At 38.5% G+C, this 27,470-nt stretch overlaps 1 long non-coding RNA gene across 2 annotated transcripts in view; it reads right to left on the bottom strand.

Annotated features, from left to right (window-relative positions):
• Positions 1-27,470, bottom strand: part of LOC110260376 (uncharacterized) — an 878,819-nt gene that overhangs the window by 319,396 nt on the left and 531,953 nt on the right. For both annotated transcript variants that reach the window (XR_014844693.1, XR_014844695.1), the window contains one exon: positions 10,251-10,412. This is a non-coding gene — a long non-coding RNA (uncharacterized LOC110260376). The remainder of the gene's footprint in view (positions 1-10,250; positions 10,413-27,470) is intronic.

Raw genomic sequence — 27,470 nt, forward strand, 5'->3', positions numbered from 1 at the left:
TTTTATGGTTGAGTAGTATTCTATTGTGTATATGTACCACATCTTCTTAATCCATTCATTTGTTGTTGGATATTTAGGTTGTTTCCATGTCTTGGCTATTGTGAATAGTGTTGCAGTGAACTTAGGGGTGTGTGTACCTTTTTCAATGAAAGCTTTGTCTGGATATATGCCCAGGAGTGGGACTGCTGGATCATATAGTAGTTCTATATTTAGTTTTCTGAGGTACCTCCATACTGTTTTCCATAGTGGTTGTACCAATTTATATTCCCACCAACAGAGTGGGAGGGTTCCCTTTTCTCCACACCCTCTCCAGCATTTGCTATTTGTAGACTTGCTAATGAAGGCCATTCTGACCAGTGTGAAGTGGTACCTCACAGTAGTTTTAATTTGCAAAAAGGTCTTAGAATGTTTACTTTTGTTTACATTATTTTGGAGAGGCCATCATTGTTTAATAGTCTTTATTTTGTTAGATTGTGATATGGTTATTTTGTGGAAGAAAAGGCCAAGGGGCAGAATTTCATGTCAGTTTCCATATAGAACAGTGACAGCTCGGATGAGTGGGGGAACAGACAGCCAGTTAAGCAGGGTTTGAAAGATGATGCAAGCTCCTCTCCCCTCTCGTAAATCTTAGTGAAGATTGATAGAAACATAGGCTTAGAAGAGCCCTGTCTTAGTCCATATGTGCTAAATACTACAGACCGGTTAGCTTATAAACTACAGAAATGTATTTCTCATAGTTCTGGACTTGGACAGCCCAAGACCAGGGTGCCAGCATAGCCATGCAAGAGCCCTCTCCCAGGTCACACACTTCTTGTGTCCTCATACCAGGAAGGGCCTAGTCAGTTCTCTGAGGTCTCTTTTATCAGGGCACCACCCTCATGACCTAATCACCTCCCAAAGGTCCCACATGCTAATATTACCCCCGTTGGGCTTTAGCATTTCAACATATGGAATGCGGGAAGGGGGACCCATAAACATTCAGACCATAGTAAACCTGATTTGACCATATTTCATTTGCACTCTAAAGGCTAAGTGGCTCCTATAGGCATCTGCATTGCATAAAATGGAGAAACTGAGATCCGAATTGTTCACGTGACTTCCTAGGACTGCCCAGCACAATTCAAGTGTGCTGATTCTCACGGCTTTCCTCCATTAGCAGAGGCTAAATTCAAACCTCACACTGGTCACTTGTAGCCTCTGGAGTACAGTCTCCTGCGTGCATATGACTCCCGGGTTTTTGACATTTTAGCTTAAAATGTTATTGAGGCCCCAGGATTGAGACAAAGCCAGAGGGCTCTGAATCGTTCCCTTCCTTCAACCTCTGAGCCATGGAAATGGCAGATCTACAAGGTTATGGGCCATTGAAATGACCATGGCCTGAGGAACCTGGCTGACGAGCCTTGCTGCTCAACTCTAAGCTCCTTCCTCTGATGGGGCAGGTGTGTGGTAGGGAGCTCTTAGGGTGGCAGTGAACACCAAGAGAAGACCAGCTCTCCCTCTCCCCTCACTGCTCTGATGCCAGGCATTCTTTTCCTTCTAACCCTTGCACAACCACTTCCACCAAACCTGTGGGCACTCTGGCCTTGCACTAGGCTCGTTTCTAGGTTCAAGTTTAGTTGATGGATACCAATTCATTATTTCTAGAATTACAGGGATTTTTGTTTGGTACATACGTCTCTCATAATGCATACAGCTGCCCCGAGAAAATATAAAAAGTGAAGAACTCAAGTGAGTGCTTGCTGTGTGATAGTTTGGCCCTCTCCTGGGGCTAGGAAGGCAAGAGCCAGCATCCTGGAACTGAAGTTCCATAGCAGGGGAGAGTTTGTTTCCTGGATCAAGGAGTTCCAGAACTGAGGACACATTTGTTTCCCAGATCAAGGACCAGCACTGTGGGTGTTCGGGAGTCAAATTCTACAAAGCTGGGACTCTCAGGCCTCCTACTGCCTACCTCTGTATATTGAGCTTTAAAGGAATACAGAAAAAAGCTAAACACATTTTATTGGGTAAAATTTACACCAAGCTCCTGAGAATTGAAAAAGAGAGTAAATAACATTTTCCTTCTTTATCATGTTGGCTGCCTCTTATGAATTACCTCGTAGACTGCGAGGTAAGTACACAATCAAGTTCCAAGTAAATAACATCATTAATTCAGATGGAATAAAATGTGGAACACGACCCGATCTCAACTATATTTTTTTTTTTAAAAAAATAGAATGATCTCCTGAGAAAAGGATAGGAATGTGTCATAATTTAGAAATAGATGAATCACCCAATGTTCCCTGGATAACATTTTTATGTACTGACGAGATCTATGTAATATATCTTCTTAAAAAAATAATCATCTACCCATGAAATACCTTTATTAGAGTTTACTGAGTTTAGTAGAAATGGCAGCTAATGTCTGGAGTGCCTATTAAAGCTCAGGTCATTTGCTTGATAGTGATTATAGAGCGTATTATTAAAAATGTGTATTCACCAAATGTTAACAATTCTCGCTTTATACAGGTCCACACAGAAAATAAAACTTCTAACTTGTGAAGATTAAATACCCAGTAAAATATTTATCGTTGCACAATGTATCATTAACTGTGTTGGCTGCTTTTCAGTAAGGTGCTACATAAATGAAAAATTAACCACTGTAGAATAGCAAAGAGTTTAAAATCCTGAAGCAAGTTCCTATGCATACAAAATAGCTGTGTCCTGGGCCATGTAATGTGGAAACATGTCAGTGAAGAAGACACCATAGTAGAACACTTGACAGCAAAACAAAACCAAGACCAGCAGAGGAATGGCTAAAGTAAGGAGCTGCATGCAAACGTGGGCTGGTCTGAATTAACGCTGTTGAAGAGAGCACATGCAGAGTTTGGGAGATGAGGAAATTTCACTGATACTGTAACTGCATCGCAGCAATCAGAGGCACAAGCTTGCCACTGTTGTGTTGTGAAATTCGAGAGAGATAATAAACTTCCAGAATAAAATTTCATTTCATATTTAGAGAATTAAAAAAAAAAATGATTGCCTTACTCACGCAATGCTTTAGAAACCCCTCTGGTAAAATCACCCTCCAGTCTGAAATGTTAGTGTATAGTGGATTACATTTTTAGTGTTAATCAGAACACTTCACTCAAACAGTCATCTCAGAATTCTCTCTCCTCATTGATTTTGCTTCTTTCTCCCTTTAAAACTCTGTGTTAGCAGACTTCCTTCTAGACTTTTCAGAAATGACAATTTCTCTCTTGTGTGTTCTGGAAATGATTTTAAAAAAACAAAAAACAAAAACAGCTACCTTACTCTGCTGTCTGCCTAAAACACTTAAGTGGGAGTCAAAGGTACCAAATTTTCATTCTCTGCTCCTGAAGTAGCCTAAAACACTGATGTCAGAACCCAACCAGGAAGGAAATCTCACTGCCCAGAAATTGCCTAGTTTGGATGTGCTCTCCTGTGAGGGCTTAATTAAGTTGCTGAATCAGTTTTCTGAGTTCCTGCAAGAGCACAGTACTTGACAGCGCCGCTAATCGAGGTAAGGTAACTTTTTTCTTGAGTTTCAAAACAAGTTTGGAATTAAGGATTTGTCTAGGGTCTTTTGTGGTCAGCCTCATTCTCGTAGATGCCTCCCAATATGTAAACTCCATTCATATGGGAGCCTAGTGCTAGTTAGCCACTACTGTAAGCTGAATTAACTTTGAATACCCCCATTCTTCATTCAAAACATTCCAAAACTATAAACTGTCTGGTATCTTAGAGGATTTGAAAGGATGACTACTGTGGATGAAAAATGTCACCTGCCGTATCAGTAAACAAAGGCTGTTGTGGCCATCAAGCCATCAGCCACTGCATCTGCCCTCACCTGCGCACCCCAAGGGGATTCGAGATGAAGAAAAACAGGATGCTGGCCCTGGATATTTAAGGTGCATATCAAAGGTATGAGTTCAGTGAGCCCAGACTCTTGCATCTTCTCATGTATAGAAAAAGCACTAAATTCATTAACTTGAAATGTCTATTCTTTCTTAACTGACAGTAATCTTTTGATGTTCTGACTGCCTGGTTTTTGTTGCAAAAACTCCTCTATATCCTGGCTCTTCCCTTCCACTTCAGAGCTGTCCCTCAGAGCTACATGAGCGTCTGTGTCCCGAGATTAAGTCCTCAGCAAGTCTGCCACAGAAAACATAATTCTCAATTTGTAGGTTGTACATTTTTTCAATTGACACTACCCATATAGTCTTCTTAGTTCAAAAGGTATCTTTTTTTATTACTCAGTGAATTTATTACACTTATAGTTGTACACCGATCATCACAATCCAGTTTTACAGTATTTGCATCCCACAACCCCAGCGCATCCTCCATTCCCCAACCTCACTCCTTTGGAAACCATAAGTTTTTCGAAGTCTCTGAGTCAGTATCTGTTCTGCAAAGAAGTTCAGTCTGTCCTTTTTTCAGATTCTGCATGTCAGTGATAGCATTCGATATTGGTGTCTCATTGTCTGACTGACTTCACTTAGCATGATAATTTCTAGGTCCATCCATGTTGCTAAAATGCTGTTATTTCATTCCTTCTAAGGGCTGAGTAAAATATTCCATTGGGTATATGTACCACATCTTCTTGATCCACACTCCTCTGTTGATGGACATTTAGGTTGTTTCCATGTCTCGGCTATTGCAAACAGTGCTGCAATGAACATTGGAGTACATGTGTCTTTTTGAGTCATGGTTTTCTCTGGACAGATGCCCAGAGTGGGATTGCTGGGTCAAATGGTAGTTCTATTTTTAGTCTTCTGAGGCATCTCCCCACACTCTTCCACAGTGGTTGCACCAATTTACAATCCTACCAATTTACAGTGTAATAGGGTTCCTTTTTCTCCATGCCCTCTCCAGCACTTATTGTTTATAGACTTTTTGAGATGGCCATTCTAGCTGGTGTAAGGTGGTACCTCATAGTGATTTTAATTTGCATTTCTCTAATAATGAGTGATTTTGAACATCTTCTCATGTGTTTTTGGCCATCCATATGTCTTCTTTGGAGAACGGTCTATTTAGATCTTCTACCCATTTTTTGATGGGGCTGTTTGTTTTTTTGGTATTGAGCAGTAGGAGGTGTTTATAAATTTTGGAGATTAATCCCTTGTCAGTCGATTCATTTGCAAATATCCTCTCCCATTCTATGAGTTGTCTTTTCATTTCGTTTAGGGTTTCCTTTGCTGTGCAGAAACTTTAAAGTTTAATTAAGTCCTATTTGTTTATTTTTGTTTTCATTGTCATTAAGAGGTGGATCTGACAAAATGCTGCTGTCGTTTATGCTGGAGAGTGTTTGGCCTATGTTTTCCTCTAAGAATTTTATGGTATCTGGTCTTATATCTAGGTCTTTAATACATTTTGAGTTTACTTTTGTGGATGGTGTTAGGGAGTGTTCTAATTTCATCCTTTTACATGTGGCTGTCCAGTTTTCCCAGCACCACTTATTGAACAGGCTGTCTTTTCTCAAAAAGGTATCATTTTTTACTGTAAAAATCATACAGAGTCAAGATAAAGCATATTTTTAAAAAGCATCCTCTCAGTGCCTATTTTTTGGAGTTAATTACACATATACTGGACTTTGAGCTGCTTGAGTGCAGGGAACGTATTTTAATTCATTTATCCTGAATGTGCCTGGTGAATAGTAGGCACTCAAATATTTGCTGAAATAACAGAGAATGAGTGGATAAATATACACTGCTACCGCCTTCTACATGCTCCTAGTTAATACTGCGGTTGAGAATATTATCTTGGGAGTGTGACATTGTATGGGAGGAGGAAGGGGTTAGGATAAACAGTAGCTCATATCTCCTTTTGGAGAAAAGCTTAAAAGAATTTCCATTGTTCTAGAAACGGGGTCAAGAGAGTTTATGGATGATAATGTGTCTGAACAAAATAACTGCTTTATTCTTGAAACACATGAAAGAGCTTGTGGAAAATATGATTCTAAGGGCTTGTGAAATTTGGTATTTTGCCAAATGCTGATCATTTTTTTAATTAATTAATTTTTAATGTAAGTATAGCTGATTTATGACATCATGTTAGGTATACAGCCCAGAGTTGCATATTTATATATGAAACACACACATACACACATATATAACTTTTATTCATGGTCTTTTACCTTATAGGTATTGGGTGTAGTCCTCTGTGCTATACAGTAGGTCCACATTGTTTATTTATTTTATTTATAGTAGTGTGTATATGTTAATCTCAAACTCCTAGTTTATCCCTCTTTCCCCTTAATAAGTTTGTTTTCTGTCTGTGACAAATGCTCATCATCTTTAGCTATTTTTTTTTTTGTCTTGAAAAGTGGGCATTCTCTTCCTCAGCATTACAAAAATTGCAGTTCAAATGGCCTACTTAGGTTTATCAGTCAATAGGCAAACTTCCTGCAGAGACTATATATAGTCTAATATATATATATTATATATATACACATATATTTTTTTTTCCTAATAATATAACCAGAATCTCCTTTTCGCTCAAACTACAGTGAAAAGAATTAGAGCCCTGGAGGAAACTTCCACATTTTAGACTTTCCAGAAACCTAGAAAGGATACTCTATCTTTCTTTTTAAAACAAAAGAAAATATAAAACAACCTAGCAGTGGGAAATCATTTCCTTGACTCATTGCTGCAATAGACATTCCTAAGAAATTTCCAATAAACGAAGAAACCAAGCTTAAACCTGGCTTCTTAATGAATCTGTAACAGTTGATGACAAGCTTTCTGATGTAATACATTACACAGAAACAGTGGTTGCTATTATCAGCCTGTCCTGCAGGGAACAATAATGGGATTACTTGCTAAAACATCAGTCTCACAAAGCTTCTGATAAATGCTATCATAAGCTACAGATGTAGAAACTTAAGCATAAGTAAAAAGAAACTGGGGTAAGGAGCTAGGTTACTATTCCATTGCAAGCCCAATTCATCATTGTTTTCTACTTTTTGAAGAAAGGATTCAGTAAATCATTGCTTTTGCCCTATTTTAAAAACTGGTATTAGGCATTCCATATTATGAAGAAAAACATATTTGCATTTTGTAAAATAAGAGACATGCCCTAGATTCACTCTTCGTGTCTAATTATTTTCTGTGATTCTATAGATTCACATAAAAATCTATAGATTCACTTAAAAATTATTTTTTTGTGATTCTATAGATTCACTTAAAAATCAACTTCCTTTTCCAAACGAGTTATCTGTGATAATAGTGCCCAGTCTTGTTCCTAGAACAGCATGTGTCATATATTTTTGTTGTTGCATCGAATCCACAGCAAGTCTTTCAAAAAGAAGACAGCTAACTACATTCCCAGCATTTTAGAATGTGATCCTGCCTTTAAGAAGAAAAATCAGGGACCAATACATATCTTGTACCTTTAGATCTCCTTTTTTCAAACATCATGGTGTAACAATGAGAATGCAAAATGGCTGGTGGGACTGAGTTTTAAGCTTCTGCTTCTACAATAGTCTTTAATCATGAAGAAAAATTATGTTAAAAATGTCCTTCTAATATTGACTAACAGCTGTGCTACACATTCTGCTCCTACTCGCAATTCATAAATTAAAATAACTGGCAACTTTGTACTAAATTTATGTCAGCAAACGCCTGGTCCGTGTAGGATAGGATGTTAAATCATAAACATTAAATAAGTTTTCCTAAACAAAAGACCAGCCCCATTAATTTCAATGGTTTAAATAATGGTTAAATAAACCATCCAATGTGTTCTGAGAGACTGTATTTTTTCTCCTTAAGAAATCTGAACAGATTAGCTTTAATTCACAATCGAAATTCTCCTGACTATGGGATGATAGTCAGAGGGCAACAATATATCTCAAAACTAGACGAGGTCCTGCCTGTCCCAGATACAATTGCTTCAGAGGCTCTGCTTTTAAGAGGCTGCTATAAATGAAAGCAACCACTGATTTATGTGTTTACTTCTAAATGTGTGGTATTCCCTAAAAGTAATGTCCTCTATTATGCTCTATTTACACAATTCTCCAGTAGCATTAATTTCCCCCAAAAAGATCAGCACCCCTCCCATTTTTTCTGTGATTACAACTGTAAAAGAAGGTATGACAAAAGTTTGTACACACAAATAGTCTAATTTTGATGAAAGGGGGGAAAAAGTAAATGGGTGTGTGGAGGCTGGAGAGGAAAGTGTTAGAAATACAGCAGAAATGACCTGATTTGCAAGGACAAATCCTTGACAAAGAACCATCCACTGAGACAGATTCTGATTGTCACTGAAATACAAAAGGAAAGCAGTCTTCAGTAATTCCAGTTAAAGTGACACATTAAATTCAAGCAGGAAAGAGTTTAGGCTAACTTCAGACTTCCTCAAAGCCACACTCACTGTCAGAAGACAAAGGAGCAATTTCTACAAGGTTCTGAGGGAATGCGCAGACCCAAATATTAGACCCAGATGAGATTCAGGTCCAGAGAAGTGGCAACCAAAAAAATATTCTCAAATATGCTTCTGTATCATAGAAGAAAACACAAATGTCAGAACTCCCGTAGTCTCCATACACATCTGATCTGAAACTCTCCACATGAAAACTCCTCAAAACTCAAGAGTTAAAAAAACCTTGGAATGGAGAAGCGACTGCAAAAGAACTGGAACAGGAACCATTTGAATAAAACCAAGATTATTTCCTGCAGTAATTACGGTAAATGTAAGCTTAATCACAAAGACATAGTAGACGATTTTCATAGGTGTTAAATCTTACATAACTAATAAAAAACTAAGAAGTGGAGATGAAAGTTGGGGGCAAATATAAAGTGCTAATATCATCGTCTCTCACAGCAGAGATTATTACTGAGGAAGGTTTAAACATGTTAAAAATAGCAACTCCAATGCAATATTGTTCACAATTTCTTAGGATTAGGGGACTCTGCTATGAAACAATAGTTTTGGGGACAAAGAAATATTTTGTTGGCATTCAGCAATCCTTTTATTTCTTAGGAAACTCTTCTTTGCTAAACTCAAACAAATGAAACAATTATTTTGCTTAAAACAGAAATAATTTTTCATGCTGTTTTGAAAAGATTTTGTCTTTATTTGTTTATCAGCCATCCAACCTAATAGCAATAGCTCATAAAGCTGTTGACTCAGGATAATGTCTGTGATGGAGAAAGAATTAGAAAGAATATTCCACATTTTTCTCAGTAATTTTCTTTTGGATTTTTTTATAATAAGCATACGCCATTTCTATTAAAACTATAGTCATTCTCCTAACAAAAAAGAAGAGGTTAAAAAAAAATGAGCCATTCAACAACTCCTTTATATCAAAGTCCCTTTCTTTCTACAACCCAAGATGACTTAATTGGCCATTGTCTGTCAGGACAGAGCTCAACTTAATGCACATTCTCCACCTGGGTACTGTGTTTTAACTTCAAGCAATTTGCTTTTTAACTTACCAGTTAATGTTTTCAAAAGGTTTTACCATAGTAAGATATACAAAGGACTAACGCGATATAATAAAAAGCAGCCATCTCCCACCTCACGTCTCCCACTTCCAATCTGGGTGCCTAGTCAGTTCCTTTTAACCTTTATCTTTTAGGATTTTCCTTCTTATCCCCGGCCCCCACCGCACACACACTTTTATTTTGTAGTTTTTGAAATGTCAATTGGTTTATTTCAATAATCATGACAAATTAGTTCATAGATACTACTTGCTAATTTTCCTAATTAACCACTGACCTATACAGTTTTTTATCGTTTTGAGTTCCTCCATCGGTTGCATTTTTACCCTTGAACAATATAATTTAGAGTTTATTTCCACTCCATTTCCCCAGAAGTTTAACCATACAATTAATTTTTAATTTCAGGTTTTAGATTTTCTAGTTCTAAAATGTCCATTTTATTCTCTTTTGCAGATTCCGTTGCTCTGTTCAAATTCTACATCCCTTTGTCTATTGTTCACCTGCTCTTCCAACATATCTGTGAGGGCTACTTTAGTGTTCTGTCTACTAATTCCAACCCCTGAGCCTATTTCTATGACCGCTTTGTCTATTGAGGAGTATTTGCTTTATCTTACATATCTCTGAATTAATTGCTTACTGTACTCCAGAGATAATATTTAAAAGAGCCTTACAAACAGAATAAAATGTTTCCCAGATGGGAATTTAGCAACTCGGTAACTGGTGCAAAAAAAAAAAAAAAAATGATTACTTCCATCTAAACAGTAGTTGAGCTAGTTTGGGACTAGGTTGCCACTTTAGTTGGTTTCAACTTACCTCTTATTTCAAGTGTCTTCAGGGTGAGATCGTTCCTGGATGTGTTGCAATCTCTTCCCTCTTGCAAGATTCAAGAACTGTGAGACTGCAGAGAGCTCTTCTTGCTTTCCAGCCAAAACTTTTTTCTTCTATGCTGTCACCGCCAAACAGTCAACAAAAGTCCTACAGGGGGAAAAATCAGCAAGCAGAGAGAATCAGCTTTGGGTTCAGGGGTCTAGAGATCCATTACGTTAGCCCACAATGTCATCACCTGCCTCGTTTCTCCTTACCCCTGGAAGGTGTTCCTGCCTTTGTTGGGCCTAATTTTTAACCTGCCTATACCCAGAGGGGAAAGTGAAAGATCATTCCTGTTATTGGGAAATGCCATGTCCTTCGGATATAATTCTTTTAGCCGTTCTTATGTCTACTGTTCTCAAGAGTGTTAAAAAAAATAGATAATTTTGGAGTTCCTGTCGTGGCGCAGCAGTAACAAACCCAACTACTATCGATGAAGATTCAGGTTCGATCCCTGGGCTCACTCAGTGGGTTAAGGATCCGGTGTCGCCGTGAGCTGTGGTGTAAGCCAGTAGCTGCTGCTCCAATTAGACCCCTAGCCTGGGAACATCCGGATGCCACAGGTGTGGCAAAAAAAAAACAGTTTAATTTTTAATTTTTATATTATCTCAATTTTTTGCTTTCCAGGTGATCTTCCTTGACTTTCTTTTCTTTTCTTCTTCTTTTCTTTCTTTTTTTTTCAAACTCAGGTATTCTTTCTTGCTTATATTTGGTATTTCTTCCTTTCCTGCTGCTCTCATTTTATTAAGGTACTATTTTCCAAATCCCTCTAGGAACACTAATTAGAATATCTTCTATTCTTCAAAAATATATCATTTCCCATGGGAAGGATTTTTTTCTCTCTCATTTTTTTAAAAGTATTTGAGACTTTATCCTTTGCATTGAAAATTTTCTCTGATGTTCAGAGATGCTTGTTCTTCATTTAATTAAGAGACTACAGCAAATCTGACTGTGAACACTGTGTAGGGCTTGGCATATTTTGTTTAATATGAGTGGGCAAAGAGCTGGCAGTTAAGTTTTCAGATCCTTAAGACAGAATATGCATCACTTAATTCTGGGGTGTTCTCTCTCCCACTAACTACCTTAGTTAACCCTGCCCCAAAGATGGTTTAGTTTATTTGATAGGAAATACTTGAATTGTTTTGCCATTTTGCCTTTCTTCATGTAGGTTAAACCCCTTTATGCCAGGCAGTCTGTGTGCAGATATAGGAGAGAGGTAGAGAGAGCAACTCTTTCTTCTATAGACTTTTAAAAATACTTCATTTCTACTTTTTGCAGCCAGAGTATTTCCAACTTCCAAGCCCTACAGAGTTCCTGCAGAGAAAATCTGTTTCATCCTTGGCTGCAAATCTTCTAAAGTGTCCTTGGTTTTATTATTCTTGTTCCTACCTTATTGGTTACCAACCCCCAATATACTTTTATGTTGTTGTTTTTTGTGTGTGTTTCCAGAAGGGATAGTTCTACAGAGCAACCCGGGTGATGCATACTTGCCTCACCCATTTTTGTTTGTTTGTTTTCGGTTTATACCTTTACATGCCCATTTTGTTTTATTTGAAGTCATGTCAATAGGGAGAAGGAAGAAAAAGAGATAGGCACTCTGCCATCTTGAAAGAGATTGCCTGTTTTAAATTCCTCATTTAATAAAAATGATAGAGTTAGGTTGTAATGCTATAGTTTCATCTTGGCTATAATCAAATATGACTCTTCTTGGAAGCATGAGAAGATAGGGTCACTCATTTTAACCAAAGAAGAACTCACAGTATATAAAAACAAATCCGTCCACTTGTTATAGCTTTGGGAAACAAAATGAAGTTTGCCCGAATGGTGTCTTCTCCTTCCATTGCTTTAAAAATATTTTAATGCACTAGACACGAAAAATTTTAAATGTACCTTAAGAAAGGTTTTAAAGAAATACTTAGATGGAGCTAAAAGTATTCCTGTAACTCAAATACAAATACATTCCCTCAACGAAAATTACAACTGCTTCAAAAAGCTAGAGACCATTAGATAGAAGAGAGTAAATTATCTGATGACAAACTGATTCTGCTGAAATTAAACCATGGAAGAGAAAAAAAGAATCAGTAAAAGGAATTTTAATTCCCATCTTGACTGTGCATTTTTACTTTGTCATTATCGGTGAAAGTCTTTCCACCTTTATGTAAGAGAATATGACATCTCACTGGCCTTCAAAAACAAGGGGTATGCATTATCTCAAAAAGCAAGAAGTTCATGAGTAGGAGGTTTCCTTGCTTGGTGAATTGTATAGGTTATTAATGTCTTTAGAACCCAGATTGTTTCCAAGCTTTCTCAGCATATGAGCTTATCTCTTCCTGTGGGGGAAGGTTCCTGTCATCACATGAACATAAGACGATGGCCAGTAGAAGATGAGCTATTTGTTATGTGGCACATTTGGTCTTCAATTCTAGCTTTGCACATGCATGAATAAGAGGAATGAACAGGACGGGTGGCAGAGTGTGAGTGAGAAGATGATGAGACACCAGCAACCCTGTACTCATATGCATATGGGAGCGCACAACACTGAAAAGGAGAAAGGAACCTGTTATTCTCCTTTGTGCACAAAACAGCCACCTGAGCACTGAGGGTTGCAGGCAGGTCTCTGCTACCTGTGATCTTTCAAGAATGCTTAAGACATCAGCAACGGCAGCTTCTGAGGACAAGGGTAGGGTCACCAGTGCCAGTGGAAGATAGTACATAGCAAAAAAAAGCTAATGTGTAAACAGTAGAGCAAGAAGTGAAAGATCTTCATATCATCACTATATATATATATATATATATATATATATATATATATATATATATATATATATATATTTGTCTTTTTAGAGCCAAACCCAAGGCATATGGAGGTTCCCAGGCTATGGGTCAAATCGGAGCTGTAGCCGCTGGCCTAAACCACTGCCACAGCAATGCAGGGTCCAAGCTGAGTCTGCGACCTACACCACAGCTCATGGCAACGCCGGATCCTTAACCCACTGAGCAAGGCCAGGGATGGAACCTGTGTCCTCAGGGATGCTAGTGAGATTCATTTCCGCTGAGCCTTGATGGGAACTCCTATCATCACCATATTAAAGGCACTGAAGACAGACAACCCTAGAGCTGCTGCAGAAGATGAAGGGAAGAAAACAGCAGAGGTCACGGTGAAGCTAGTGGCTCACTTTCGAGTAGATGTTAAGTATCATCTCAAGATTCCTTTGTGGGAGCTGAGGTCTGAATTAAAAATGAAACAGAGTTCATGCCCATCTTAGAGATGAGATCTCCTATGTTCTCTGTCTTCAGGGGGAAGTTTGCTTCTTCTCCCTTTTGTGAACGTTTTTCAATCAACTCTTATGTTGACGCTGCGGCAGGATGAACATTAAATCTAGTTTTCCCTTCCTTTGTTGCCTATTACATAGCTTGGATTTCAACTATAAGTAGGAAGTTTGAAGCGATGAGGGACCAGGTAGTCAAAGATAAGAACATGCACAGCCTCCACTTTCAGGTAAAACATAGAGTATATCGACCAAAAAAGGGAGGGTGGAATGAATTTCCAGCTGATAGTGATCTATCTTCTATAGAAATACCTTCATGAAAAGGGGTGGGTCCTGGTAGCCACGCCTGTGCTACTTGGCCCTGGACTCCTAGACTTGTGAGGACAGATAGTTGACTAAAAATGAGCTATTCAGACCCTCTCTCTGCATATCTGAAGCACGAAGGCAGAGAAGTAGAATCTAAAAGTCACTGGAATTGAATCGTATTAATGGCAGTGCCTAGTGACAGACTAAGCATCTGCTTAGAGCACCAGCAAAGCAGAGGTAGCGAAAAATGGAAAAGAGATGTGACATTGCACAGCAACGACAAAGCATGAAATATTTTAAAAAATTACTTTTCCAAAAATCAAGGTAGTAACCAAAAAAATGGGAAATTTGTTGGGCTTCTTTAAAATATTTTACTGATAAAGCTCTACTACATTTTTTCAGAGCATAAGTGCCTACAACCACCTTGATCCCTCATTTTCCTGAGGTGAGGTTGTCTTCTTTTTTCTTTTGGTTCTTTGAATTCAGCTATATCCTTCCAAACATCCAATTTTTTGAAGGTTTTGGAGTGCAGTTTTTAGGCTATAAAATTAAAAGTTAGGAAATATAAATATCTTATACTTGTTCAATGTCCTACTATTTAAAAAGTGCTTTCATACCACTATTTCAGTCTTTCAGGAATCCTAAGAGATACAGGTATTATTCACTTTGTTGAGCAGATAAATAAATGGATACTTAAAATATCAATAATTGTGTGCCTAGTAAATTTCACAGGTCACATGAGAAAACTGGTTCCACATTCTCTATGTCAAGTCAAACCAGCTGGGTTGGAAAAGTGACTGAAAGTGAATATAGATATACAAGAGGAAGAAAGATATACATTCCAGAGACCAACATAGATGAAGCTAAACATCCAGTATTTTAATTAAATTAATGAGTCCATCTCTGCTGTTTGCAACCAAAAGGATAAGTTTGCATCTAAATTTTATTACTGGAGTTCCCGTCCTGGCGCAGCGTAAACAAATCTGACTAGGAACCATGAGGTTGCGGTTCGATCCCTGGCCTCACTCAGTGGGTTGAGGATCCGGCACTGCCATGAGCTGTGGTGTAGGCCGGCAGCTACAGCTCTGATTAGACCCCCTAGCCTGGGAACCTCCATATGCCGTGGGTGCAGCCCTAAAAAGACAAAAAGACAAAAAATAAAATAAAACTTATTATCATGTTTATCAACTACAGACATTATCCAAAATGGTACCAGTACAATACTTTAATAATGGTAAACATTACACAAATTGTGATATTGGAACCACAAGCCTGGTTGGTGTTTAGTTCTGTCTCAATGCTTTTGATAAAGTGGTGAGATGTATTCTGGAGAGGTATATATTTATACTTCTGGAAATACTTTGTACTCTTCAGTTAATATAACACGAAGGCTTTCTGTTGTTCTTTGATCCTAACCAACAGACATCACATAATGTGTAGAATATTTACTGATTTTTAGCCATTTTTATTTTGACAAATTAAGTGCTGTTTTATTTTTTCCATGTTTAAATTAAAAATTATTTGGAGTTCCTGCTGTGGCACAATGGGTTAGGAGTCTGACTACAGCATCTCAGGTCACTGTAGAGGCATAGGTTCAATCCCCAGCCTTGCACAGTGGATTAAAGGATCTGGCTTTGCCACAGCTGTTGCGTAGGTCGCAGCTGTGGCTTGGATTCATTCCCTGGCCCAGGAACATCCATATACTACAGGTGCAGCCATTAAACAACAACAACAACCAACAACAACAACAAAAACTATTCACTGTTTGTCCATTCTCTCCCAGTATTCCACAACCACAAACCCCATAAGCCAAAAGGTGACTATTTTCACTGGATGATAAAGAGGGAAGTGTGCAATTGTAGGTGAAAAAAGGCAGCAGAGAGAATCAATAGCCCCATTCGATCATATCTGTCCCATCCTAGGGACCATAAACAGACCTTCCAAAAGGTAAAACCTAATCTATGTTGAGCTATTGGCCTTCCTCTGAATCTGAAATGCCTCTAATTTCCAGAAACGCCATTTCCAGGAATTGAATATCTCAGATTTTTTCTTGTATCATCCAAACCATAATACCGTGGAAACGCACCACAAATAATCCTAAATAATTGTTGCCTTTCTCTTTCTCCCTAGGAAACATCTTCCTGCTGTTAATAATGCAAACTGCTCCTGATTTATAGCTTCAAATACTTTACGTAATACCAATAACTTCAGGGTCAGCGGTGCCTGCAGAGCACAGCCTTGTTAATCAGTCAAAATGATTTCATGTGTTTTCTTAGAAGCATCAGAAAGGGCCAAGGATTTATGGGTGATACCATTTTATGTGCCACTGTGGTGTACAAAATTGTCATCCTGTGTTAAAACCAGCAATGGTCTTCATTGATTTTAATCATAGGCATAACCATCTCATTCTCCCAGCCCCCCAACACACAAAGAGAAAAGACATCTGAAGGCATGTTATGTGGTGACTTAAAATACTTTTGGTCATTATCAGTTTTTTTTAATGCTTTCATAGCCAAGCAAAATAAAATACCACTTCTCACAGATCATATGTCTTCCTCACTAAAATTCCAACTAGAAACACTCAGGGCTATTGAAATGAGAACATCTGAAAGGTGGAGGGGTTCTTATAAATAACCACCCACTGAAGAGACTTATAAGCCTCATTTTTCCACGAGTATTTTGTTTGTGTAATTTTATTCAAGAAAGAGCTTACATTTTACATGGTGATTCATTCACATATCAGAAATTCAATAAAAATCCCATCGTCGAGAAGATAGACTTCACAGCAAAGGAGCAAAGGAAGGATAAGCCTAAATTGAAACATGTCAGAGTAGATCAGAAGCCCCTCCATCACCCTCCCAGTGAGCCAGGTTCACTTCCCCAACAGGGGCGCTTTAGGAAAGGAGGAAGTTAGGCCCCCATGTATAGTTTGTCTTGGTTTGAAAGAAAGACTTTCATTCATGTGTTCGGTCAATCATTTGTTCTTTTACTCTCTCAACACTGAGTCAGTAGACATACATGGAGTCCCACCTACATGCCAGGCACAGGACCAGTGTAAGAGTCCAGAGGCTTCCATTTTAAGGTGTTCAGAGTCTTCTGAGGAGGATACATACAAACAATAGCAACATCAGTGGGGCGTGCAAATGGGTAGCCCAGAAGAGAAGAGGAGGCGGTGGTGGGCACTGCTGCGATGAGTGGGTCTGACTGGATCAGATTTCACAGCAGTCTTCCCAGAGACACTGCCTTGATCGAGGCAGTATTCTCAGCACCTAGCCTAGTGCTGCATATGCATCACATCGCACATGCTGCAAATTTCTGTCTGCGAGACATCCCCCTGGTAGCCACATCATGACTTTCTCCTATCTTTTCTCCACTATCTACTTCTTCCTTAGCTGACTGATCTAAATGTATAAACATCTTATCCCCACTGGGTCAATTATAATGCCCTATCCACTGCTTGGTTCAGGAAGAAGCATATGACCCAAACTGGAAAAACTAGGGTCCTTCTTCCCTATTACTCATTTATTCTTTTTCGTTTGTTTGTTTTTACTTTAGTTGGAAGAAGAGATCCCTTTCCTTTCAGGAACATTTAATGGGTTCTCAATATATATTTGTTGAAAAAAAATGACTGCATGCTTGTGAAGCAGTTAGGGTGCAAATCTGTAACTTTTAGGAATTCGTTCCTGTGCTTCGTGAAGCTCATTCTAGAAACAGTATGTTGAGAGACAGGAAAAGTGTGAAGAAGAGAGAGTCCAAAGGCATCTCTAAGCCTATGTTTTGCATCTCGAATGCCTACTCAGCTCCTTGCTGCCCCACTAATGCCTTTCAATAAACCAATTCAAGTTATTGGCACCTGGGAGAGCCCTAACAATTATTCACTAAGTATTTGTTGAAAGATTGATGGGCTAATGACGAATGAATGAATGAATAAATGAATGAATGAACAGATGAAGCACATAGGTACAACAGGCAGATATGCCATAATAGGGCAGGCCGGCTATGGTATTTTAGCCCACAGCATATTTTTATCTTCTTACAGGTGTTGCAAAGGGTCAAAAAGTGATAAATGACATTTCCCAAACTTCCGTGAAGCTAGAAGTCTGTTTGTGAATTAGGTTCAGTCAATGAGTGATATAACGGTTATGTGGGGCTTGAAAGGATAAACTGTGACTGGGCATATTGTTGCTTCTGTTGGTAATTAAGGTGGGAAGAAATATGTGTTCTGAATCCTGAGTTTGGTCAGAAGCTCCCTGGGTATGAGAGGCAGCTGCGGCAATGTAGGGGCTAGTAGCAGTTTCCTATTCTGACAGTTTGAAGGAACATACCCTTAAAACTCTACAGTCTGATGGGGTCACCCTGAACACCTCTCCTAGGATTGCAAATACTAAGCTGCTTTCTGTTAAAACACCTAAAAAGTACATTGAATCCTGACATGCTCATCATATATCTACAGGGAATTATGAAAGGTGAAGTGGGGTGGTAGTGCAGTTGTTCTCCAATGGAAGGTGGGAACTTTGCCCCCTAGGGAACATCTGGCTGTGCCTGGAGACATTTTTTTTTGTCATAAGTCATGAGAGTGGTACTACTAACATCTGGCATCTAATGGGGAAAGGCCAAGGATGCTGCTGAATATCCTATAATGCACAAGATACGGGGCCACACAACAAAACCATCTAACACTAAATATCAATATAGCAATGTCAGGAGATCCTGTACTAAAGTTTCAACAGGCTGTAGCTGGAGGATTAGAGTTTTCATTATTGGGCAAGACCAGAAGGTAAAGAGTCACATATGGTGTTCAAAAGCATGAACAGATCTCTCTGACACCTCTCAATTGGTCTTTTACCAAGTTAAGAAGGTTTAAGACTCTAAATTCTGCATATAATGTGTAAAACTGAAAAGGTTGCACTATCATGAATTTTCAGTATAGAGAGACAAGTTCCTAAGAATTCCCTGGACTTAAGACTAGCAACAGCCATTGACTTTAGTAAAAATTGTTTATAGGTATACTATAATCATCCCACTATCTGCAAATGTCTCCACTCTGGAAGACCTATAGAAAGGGTTTATGCATGCTATCACTTTGGGTGTGTTTAGAATTGATATTAAACAATCTCTGAAAGGACATTAACTCATCACATGGCTACAATGATCTGAAAAATGAAATGGTATAAAGCACACAAAACCAATAAAATCAAGAAGAAGAAAGCATAAAATACCTCTTGAATGCTTACTCCAGACCCAATAGTTTTTAGTGAACACAAATGAACAAATCTTGAAGGAATTTGAGACTGTCTTAATTATTTACCATGAAAATCATTCAAGGGTTAAAAGAAGGCTCCTGTTCAATAATCTACAATCCCTGATCCTACTAAGCAGGATATAGAATGATGCCAGCACATGAGACACAGAACAGCTGGGATCAAGAGATGTAAGAAGCTTTAAATGAAAACTAAAACAAAACCAAAAAAAAGCATGTCAAAAGTGAACTTTTAAATATTCATTTTGAACAATGGAGTTTGCAGTACTTTCTGTGTGGTGCAGATGGCTCAGGGATTCAGGGCAAACAAAGTAACAATTTCTTCATACTCCCAGCTACTCAGCCATAATAGCCAGAGAAACTCCAGGGCTTTGAAATGATTCAACTAGGTCTCTTTACCAGCCAGATCCCATGGGATCTCTGGAGCCTCCATCAGAAAAACGGGGGTGAAAGGATTGTAGGAGAGGTGGGGGGTGGTTTTGGCTTTAACGTCCACATGGTGTTTATCACTGGAGAATGACCTTCTAAATTCTGATTACAGATTCATTTATGATGAAAAATGTTTTTGAAGGAAAGGAGGGATATACCAAATTTCTCAGATAGTTTGATCCAAAAATTTAAATTAAAAAAATGAAGCAAAGGGAAAATTGTGTCCATTGTAATCAAGCAGAAATTGTTAACTGATTACAGGGAATGGTCTGAGATGTTTAACTCTAAGAGGCAACCTGTTTCTTTGTTAGAGACAGGGGTATGACCTCATCACACAGAGCTTATTCTCTGTATAATAGCTTGGAGAGAAGAAAGAGCCAAACTGCATCACTTACTGCCTGTCTTACTGTCAAGGGAAAGCTAATACTCATACAGTATAATAAAAAACAGTATTAAACTGCATCTTTGAACAATCAAAAATAACACACAAAATGGAATCCAAATAAAAGGCTAACAGCTTTTTCTGTAACAGGAGATAATTTTGCCATTTACAATGTATCAGAATGACAAACCAGGCTTTTTATTCCATAGACATTTTATTGAGCGCCTACCATGTGCAGGCACTGTTTTGGTGCTCCAGAAACATGCAGAAGTCAGTAAGAGAATGCCTTTGTTCTAAGTTCAGTTAAATAAGAAAAAATAAGAAACAATATCATAAAAGACTGTATAGGGCATCATATGAAAGAGTTTCAAGCAAAATTTCAGAGACTGTATCACCATGAGTTGGTCAGTGTCAGGAAGGGCTGGATGGAGTGGGTAAAAAGGAAAGGAATCTTAAAGAACTGGAAATATTTTGAACTGACAGAAGCAGAAGAGAAACTTTTGTAAAAATAAGTCAAAGAGAATAGAAACTAGAAAACAGCTGGACGTGAGCACAGACCAGTATGCAGTCTGGTTTACATCAGTATGTAGTCTGGAACTAATGAAGCAAAGGCAACCACATAAAAAATGCATTTGCAAGGGTTAAGTCAGATACCTGTGGACTTTCAGGGCTAGAGCAGACTTTAGAGACCCCAGAGTTTAAATGTAGTTCATTGTACAGTTGGGATAACAAAGGCTCAGACGAGATGATATCACTTATGCCAGGTGATGCCACAAGGTAATGATCCCAGTAGCCAGGGATGAATGAACATGTGTCTCCTAAATGTCCACTTCCATTGTTTTTGCTGTGGCATCTTACAGGGTAATCTGGGTTTCAGAAACACCAAGATAAGAACATTGTACTAATTAACTTGGTAAATCTTAAAGGAACACTAAAGATCTTTGAGAATGAAAATGATGTCATTGAGACTGAATCTTGGGAAACAGAGAAAGGAGAGCAGAAGAAGCATTCTGTAGAGATGTGAAGGATGGATTTGAAAAATAAACAAACAGAAAACAAGATTAACCTCCCAAAGGTCTACTTAGATTGCACATAGACACAAAAATCACCTTTCACATGTTCTTGAACATAGCTCTGGCCAGTGTTTAATACAGCTGAGAGAATGTGCACTGGAAATCAAAGATATTTAGATAAAAGAGGCATAACCCAATTGGTTAGGAAGTTTTTTGCTTAAATACAGCTTGGTTTTCATAATTCCTGATTCAGTCATAAGCACGTGAAAGCCTTGGGTAAACAAATCACTCAAGAGAATTATGGGGGAACTCCACATTTATTAAAAGAGTCGTATCTCACAAACTGTAGGTTTGGGGAACAGAAAACAATATTTTTAGTGTAGTTTAAAAAGAATCTTCATTGTGAATCCATATTACTCTCCAAAGCTTAATGGCACACCTGGTATATATGTACCAATACAAAAACATACATGTAATTTCTCTCTAATTTAAATAGCAATGAAAGAAATGTATTACCTAATTCAAAACTGGACCAGTTAAATAAAATTGTCAGTCTAGTCAAAATCACCCTCAAATATAATATAATATATATTTTGATTTTAATCTTAGAAATTACCTAATTTCTCTTGTCTTACACACACACACACACACACACACACACAAAACAGATGAATAAATGTTTCATGTGAGGCCTTTCCCCTTAGAAGCCCCTGAAGAAGTTCTCTTTGCTTATATAGTAGGTTCAGTTACTGACATGCATGTTCTGCTTCTCTTCTGAAGGTATGATATTCAAGGAAATATATTAGTGAGTATTTATTTTAGGTATAAATGAAATGAACATTAAAAGCTTGAGAAACTTTTAGACCATGATTTGAGCAAAGAACCTTGAAACTAGAATAAAAGTATTCATCATTTTAATAATAGATGCCACTGATTAAGTGCATGTTAAGTGTTCTGCATGCATCATCTCAGGAAGTCCTTAAAACAATCATGTGAAGTACACATAGCTAGCACTTCCTTCAAAAGGGTAAGTTGCCCAAAGTCCCTCTTATTGTAGCCAGGTTTTACCTGGCTTCAAGCTCATTCTCTACTCAAACCATAGCTACCCTGCCTTCTCTCAAGATGTTAATCATAGGGGCTGATTCAGGTGCAAGAAGAATCAAGCTGCCTCCAGGCAGCTCAGGTAGAAGGGATTTACATGGGAGGAGATGAGAAAACTTTATGCAAAGGCTCGATAGTGAGGAAGATCATGGACTGTTCACAGAATGAGTGAGGCGTAGCATGGCTCAAAAAGAGAGAAGGAAGGAATATGGGAGAAGCCTGGAGAGTGGACAGAGGCTACATCAAGGGGAGCCTTGTCAGGCATGCATTCAGAACACACATTTGGTGGGGAGTTAGGTACACAGAATAGTGATGAAGATCATAGACTCTGGAAGCAAGCAGATCCAGATTCAAAACCCAGGGTCCCTCTAAACGGGCTGTGTAATGTTGGAAAGTTACCTAATTGTGCAAGCAGTACTTCCTTATGTAAAATGGACACGGAGCAGCTTTCTTAAAGGCTGTGTGATGCGTACATAAGATAGTGCAGATGAAGCACTCATCATAAGGTTCACCTAATAGAGGCTTATGTTGCTGATTATTATTGCGTAGTCTTTTCATTATACTTGATCTCATGTCAGACCTTCCATGATACACTCAAAAACCTCTTTCACAATCGTATCTCTCGTATTTCTCAAGAAGAAATTTCCACCAGGAGAAAACTGGGATCACCACCATCAAACACTTCTTCTACAGGGACTTTTCTATGTCATAACTTGTGCTAATTTCCATGTTCGGTCAACAATAATTTACTGAACGTACACTGTTTCAGATACTATGTTAGGCATTATGGATGTACAGATAATTAAAGTGTATTTTCTAACCTGTAGGGGCTTGCATGATACAGGAAGCACTTTCTTTCTTGGAATACTACGTCCCAGACTCTGAGGACTTCTCTTTTGCTGCTTATCTTTTAAATGTTAGGGTTATAGGTACCCTGAATGCACGTTCCAGGGGGATGACTTCACCTGAGCCCCATGTGAAATCTTATTTCATCTTCACAGCAGTGTTTTGAGACAGTTGTCATGGACTCCATTTTAACTGATGGGGGGAAAACAACACAACCCCCCCCCCCGAAAAACCTCTGAAAACTCAGAGGAGGTGCATTCATACAGGTTATAAGTGATGGATATAGGATTGGGACAAAGGCCTATCTAACAGCAAAGGTCATAATGTACTTTCTACCAAACCATATCTTCAGGAGCTCTTCATGCATGAGTTTAGACAAGGGCAGCTACTTGAGATTGTTAGTGAGATTCGGGCTGGTTCTCGTCCTCTGCATTTCCCCTCTACAGGTCATGGAAAGTTAGTCCTAAATCGGCATCGTCTAAATATTAGGGGAGGTCAGAACTTTGGGAATTTCTTCTCAGGCTAGTCCTGGAACTAGTCAAAATTTATAGAGACTAAATTAAGAGCCAAATCTAAATAGCCAGCAGTTTAATCTCCACATAATAGCTTAGATCTGGCTTCCAGGCAACTGCAGATTCTTAACTCTCCAGAAGGGAAAGAAACTAGACACCAAAGTGCTCCTGCTTGACGGTTGAATCTAAACCTCATTTAGAAATCAGCCACATATTATAAATCTGACCATAAACTGTTCAAAGTTACTTTTGAAGGTGAAGAAAAAAAAATGACCAATTCATCCAAATGTCTGACCAGCCTCACCCAATCTCCTCATTGGTAATAAATTACTAAAATCTCAACTATCATTGCTCTGGGTCACACGTGTCTCCATGGTGCTGACAATAAAGCCTCTTCTACCTCCTGCGTTCTTCCCACAGATATTACCTATAGAAAAATTTTAAATAATACATTGTATTTAATCCAATGTATGTAAACACATATATTACTTTCGATTTGCAAAGGCACGAGGGGTTCAGTGAAATCGCACATCAGTAGAAGTGGGTTTCTACAATGGGCTGTTTTAGAAGCTTTAATTTTTCTTGCCTTTCTTGGTTTCTGCGGTGAAATGATTAGAATAAAACAGGGACACTTTTCAGTGATAGAATTAAGACCTCTCTTCAGAGTAAATCCTTCTTTACTTTGCCTCCTTTCAAGTACACGAGAAGAGCTGCTAGACAAGTTTATTTAATCACTTGGAATACGTCATGTTAACTCAAGGAAAAAGCAAAGTGCCTGAAAAGCCAGGATAAACTGTGCATAACTTTTTTACCCCTCACAAAATCTAGTTCCAATAAAAACCATCTTTACTGCCTGAGGCTAATGTGTAAGTTAGTGAAAGATTATGGTCTGGTTTTTATAGCATTTTATGTAGTATTTGACAATCCATAGGGACCTTGCCTGTTAGTCCTTTACAAATACAAAATGTAATTTCAAATTTCACTTCATCATGGTAATAGGGTATATCAGCTTCCTTTCTAAAGCCTACAGACCATCCTGTCACCTTAGGGAGCCTCAAACAACCTGACTTAATCATTTCTCAGTGACTCATTGCACACTGCCCACTCTTGTGAAAATATATAAATCCTAATTATTTTTAAAGCTCTTTTCTAAAAAATGAACTTGGTTTCTTGTAGGCACTCCAGCTAAGCATACACAGAAAAAATAGATATGAAGAGATTCTTTGTCTCTGAAGGATTGGATTCGTTTATACATTTGCTCCTGAGCAGAAAAAAGCCTCTGATATTGAGAACCTTGCTGCAGGAAGGCAGCCAATCAAAATCCCTAATGGGGAAAAGAAATGGAGACAATTGCTCATAGCGTGATGCTAATTGTACATACAGAGTAGCTGCCACGGCACACAACCCTCCCAAGCAGGAGTGAAGTTGGTTAGTCATTTGCAAGATAGATGAAACTATGTTTCTCAACATTTTGCAGATGAGAGAGGAGAAACTCAGAGACACTGACTTGCTCAAGATCTCAAGGCTAATTCTTGACTAGAGTTGACACTGGGTCTTCCAGTATTCAGTTAATTTATCCCTCCAAAATATCTCACTGCCATTTACGTTGCTAAATAAGTTTCATACCTTCTACACAGGTCATGTCTTGCCCCGATTAGTTATTTCTTATTTAATCAAATAGTTCAGTTAACCAGGACAGGGTCTTTGCTATTTAGCAGTTCATATGGAGGTGTTTGTTATTTCTTCCTGCGTGATACTCAGGCTGGGCCCTCCTCCCACAGAGGAGCTGAACACTAAGAAGAGATGGGCCCGTTGCAACTCTGATTGCTCACAATCCTAATGGGCCAGGAGTGTGATGATCTTAAGCTAGATTCCTCTCAGGAGCCTGTGGATTCCACGGCCCAATCCTGGAGCCCAGATAAGCCACTTTAGAGACAAACATCGTTCCACCATCTTGAAACCAAGGTTTACTGGTCCAGCATGTGCCCCATCATCATACCACAATTTCCAGGGCTATCTATGCTGAGCATCACTTTATCAATTTACAGATGGCAAAATGAGAATTCTACCCCATCTAGCCAACCTAACTTACAGAATGTCAATACCTCAAAATCCATCTTGAGCTATATTCCAAAGTTTCTATAACAGAATTCTAATAGACACCTAAGAGGCTGACGGAAGAATCTCTCTCTTCTTTCCAATTTGCTTTTTAAAATGTGAATGCATTGTAACTTGCAGCTGAATACTTCCGTAAAGATAATTACATATGGCAAGACAGAAAAACTTTTTGAAAAAAAATATTCCCTTGAATATGTGCCTGAATTCATTTACAACTGTTGCTGCTTTAAACACTTCAGGCAGAATAAGTGGATGGCACTAAACAGCTTAGCTGCAATTATTATGGAATGTCTGAGGTATAATTTCCCCTGCGGTTTTGTTAGGCGTACAAAATTCATAATTCTGATTTGTGGCAGGTACTTATTACCCATCACAGGTGGGGATATGCAAATATTATTCTAGTAGGGGTGAACAGCCTTTATTTCAGTATTCAGCTATTAACGAGATTTGTGAGTCTGGTACTCTGGGGCCATTTAATTAATTAGATGGTACAGATAAAATATAAATTGTTTGGTAGGCTACACAATTCCTGTCCTAGGAGGTGTAAAACTGAGGCTAAATGAACTTCGTGCAGATTGATTTGTTGTTTTTTTTTCTATAGCTCTCAGTAAATGTAAATCCTGCTCATTATTTTACTGTATTAATTCCACTCATAATCCTCATATTCTCTGAGTTTCATTAAAATAGATGTTGCGCATTTGACTGTTTTGTCAAGTGACTTTATCACTTAATCTCCATGTCCTTGCAGTGAGCACGTCCTTTAGATATATAGAAAGAATGAATCTACAGAAAACTTTGAAAATTTTTCATGTTCTTGAATAAGAATTTTTTAATTAACTTATACTATTGTGTATGCAGATATAACATTTACTAAAATAAATCCTGGGAAATTGCATGGTATTTAATAAGAGCTTTGTTGGGGTCAATCAAAAAGTAATGCAGCCTACACAAATAACCTGCACTTAAGGAGAATAATTTCCCATGCTTTTGATACCTCAAGGAGGTGAGAAGGTTGCGGCTATATGGCCAATGGCAAGTGAGTTTAACTGCTACTTTGCCTCTATTTGTTCGGCACTGGATGCCTAGCAATGCCATGAGATGGATTTGGGATCTTTCCCTGACATAACGGGGAAAGTCGCTGTGATGGATTGTCCTGCCTGGCATGGGTGTGTCATCATAGAGTGGTGGTCTTCATGCTAGATATTTGCCAGTTGGGATTTACATCCTTGGTGATAACTCAAAAGGTTTTAATCATCTTGTTGATGACCCTTACTTTGGCAATGAAGAACAAAAACTCACACCTTTTGTTTCATTCAGAAGATACTCGACTGATTTATTATTAAACAGCATAGCAATTCCCAGCTTCTAATACAAGATTTGGACATGTTTACATCAATTTTATTTTGAAACTAGAAACTAAGTACATAGATAAACGAATTTTTTTTCCTGAGTTAAAGTTGGGTTCAGAGTTGCCATTGTGGCTTAGCAGTTAATGAGCCCGACAGGCGTGGGTTCGATCCCTGGCCTCCCTCAGCGGGTTAAGGATCCAGTGTTGCTGTGACCTGTGGTGTAGGTCACAGATGCGGCTCAGATCTGGTGTTGCTGTGGCTGTGGTGTAGGCCGGCAGCTGCGGCTCTGGTTGGAACCCTGGCCTGGGAGGCTCCGTGTGCCGTAGGTGCGGCCCTAGAAAGACAAAAAGACAAAAAAAAAAAAAAAAAAAGTTGGGTTCATCTTACACTGTACTTTGGGGTGAAATGCTAATTTCTTCTAACCTACAAGACATCTAAAGTTGAAATTTGGGCTAACCATAATCGTTTCTCCTCTGAGCGCGGTTCATGCGGTTCACAATCTTCTGCCAGCCTCCCTGCACTCCCCAACTCTTTTCATTTCTTAATGAAAAGCAAGTATGTTTCTCAAAAGAAACATTCTT

The sequence above is a fragment of the Sus scrofa genome, chromosome 4 (assembly GCF_054392235.1).
Source record: "Sus scrofa isolate SSC_HxYL_T2T_F1_AM1 chromosome 4, Sscrofa_HxYL_maternal_Yorkshire_Landrace_v2.0, whole genome shotgun sequence".
NCBI lineage: Eukaryota > Metazoa > Chordata > Mammalia > Artiodactyla > Suidae > Sus > Sus scrofa.